At 45.1% G+C, this 2,366-nt stretch overlaps 1 protein-coding gene across 2 annotated transcripts in view; it reads left to right on the forward strand.

Annotated features, from left to right (window-relative positions):
* The window catches only part of NSF (N-ethylmaleimide sensitive factor, vesicle fusing ATPase), a 114,012-nt gene that overhangs the window by 1,266 nt on the left and 110,380 nt on the right, over positions 1–2,366 (forward strand). The gene's annotated exons all lie outside the window — the stretch shown is intronic.

Below are 2,366 nucleotides of genomic sequence, written 5' to 3' on the forward strand. Positions count from 1 at the left end.
GTGGGGTTAGAGTGTGGATGATTGGTCCGAGGAAGAATTTATCGTTCCCAGAGATTACATTGGGTCATAAACAGCGGGATATTAATTGCGTCATGAGGGGATCAGGATGTGCTTGACTATTTACCAAGAATATTTGAATACGTTAGCATAGATGTATGCAAGCATGCAAATGTCCCACCTGAAAGAAATTGTCATGGGATTCCAGAGTGAGAAGAGACCTTAAAGGTCATTTAATTTGGCCTCTTTATGCTCTTCCTTTCCTGCTTTTCCTCTCCTTTTTATCTGTGGCTACTTTGTCCACCTGTTTCAGATTCTGGTTTTCGCACCTTCTCAGGAATCCCCCCTCCCCCCATCCACCTGCTCCATCTTAACATACGCAGGCTACCCCCCTCTTAAGACAAACCCTCCCTCCACCTCCACAGCTGTCACCGTTTCTCTTCCCAGTTACAGCCAGACATCGTAATAGGATTGTCACCCATTTGTTTGCCACCTACTCACCCCTCAACCCATTGCAGTCTGATTTGGGGCCCTGTCATCCCGCTGAAATGTGCCCCTAAATTGTTGGATGCAGATATTCGTCAAGGCTTTCTTCTCACTCTCTGTTTTCTCCCTGGGCAGTTTCTTTTAATGCCACGGCTTCAAATAGTATCCATGTGTCAATGATTTTCAATATTTTACTCCCAGTAAAGACCTATCCTTTAAGTTCCAGATCAATGTATCAAATTACCTTTTCAAAACTGGGCACCTCAGTCCTAGCCGGTTTGGTTCCGTGGACAGAGCATCTGCCTGCGGACTAAAGAGTCCCAGGTTCAGTTCCATTCAAGGGCAGGTGCCTCCAGTTGCAGGCTTTATCCCTGGCCCTAGTCAGGGTACATACCGGAAGCAAGCAATCCATATTTCAACGAATGGTACCACCATCCATCCATTTATATAGGCTAGAAACCTGGAGTGGGGGTGGGGATGTCATTCTTTATATCTCTTCTCTTTCACCACATCCCCCAACACTGACTGAGTTCTCTCCGCTCCCTTCTACCCCCCCCCCCCCAAAAAAAAAAACAACCAAAAAAAGCCAAAAACGTTTTAGGGCCAAAGAATCTGTCTTGGGGCATTGCTGCTTTAAACTGCACCCAAATCACCCACTGGACTGGTCACATGGGTTTCTGTCATTTTAACTTCCTAAAAATCTCTCCCATCTGCCCACCTCTCTAACATCTTCATTTTCACCTCCTTTTCCCCAACCACTGTCATTTCTGGTCTGTCTGAACTGTTGCAGGAAGCTGGAAGTATACTGTATACACCATTGTCCACATTGATTGCTCCCTCCCATATGCATTAAACCCCTCCCTTGATAGCATCCCATTACTTTTGGGAGAAGACCAAATCTGTAAGGAGGCCTGTAAGGTCCTTTGTGGTTCTGCTCTTGCTTCTTTCCACTCCCCCACTTACTCTCTATGCTCAGGTTATATATAAGCCTTGAACCTACAGTGGTTTCTCTTACCACAAGGTCTTTGCTTGTGCTTTCTTTGTAATGTTTTACTCCCAACCATTCCCCTCTTACTCAGATCACTCAACTTCCCAAAGGAAGCCTTTTCTAATACCCACTTTCAGTCAGGATCTGTGGTTATATGTTCCTGAAGAACTGTATTGCTTTCCTTAGAGATTTATCTGTCATTTTAAATTTATTAATGTGATTATTTGCCTCTACTGTTATATTTTACCTTCCATTCCAGTGGTTCTCAACCTTCCTAATGCTGCGACCCTTTAATACAGTTCCTCATGTTGTGGTGACCCCCAATTTCATTGTTACAAACTGAACATAATTAAAGCATAGTAATTAATCACAAAACAATATGTAATTATATATGTGTTTTCCGATGGTCTTAGGCGACCCCTGTGAAAGGGTCGTTTGACCCCCAAAGGGGTCACGACCTACAGGTTGAGAACTGCTGGTCTATATGTACATCAATGCCACTGTTTTAATTACCAAAGCTTAAAATTTTTTTTCAGTTACAGTTCACATTCATTGTTAGTTTGTATTAGTTTCAGGTGTACAGCATAGAGATGAGACAATCATATAGTTTACAAAGTGTTGCCCCTGATATTTTCAGTACCCAACTTGTACCATACATAGCTTTTACAATACTAGAGGCCCGGTGCACAAAATTCGTGTACAGTTGGGGTCCCTAGGCTTGGCCCGCGATCAGGGCCTATTGGGGCCATCTCGCCCAGTCCCAGTTGGGGCTGGGCCAGCCGAGGCCTGCTGGCCACAGGCCTGCTGGACAGGTGAGGGACCACAGGAAGTTTCCCGGCCTGGGGGAGGAGGACCAGGGAAGTTGGCTGGCTGTGGAATGCACTGACCACCAGGA

Source organism: Myotis lucifugus, unplaced genomic scaffold (assembly GCF_000147115.1).
Source record: "Myotis lucifugus unplaced genomic scaffold, Myoluc2.0 scaffold_99, whole genome shotgun sequence".
Taxonomy (NCBI): Eukaryota; Metazoa; Chordata; class Mammalia; order Chiroptera; family Vespertilionidae; genus Myotis; species Myotis lucifugus.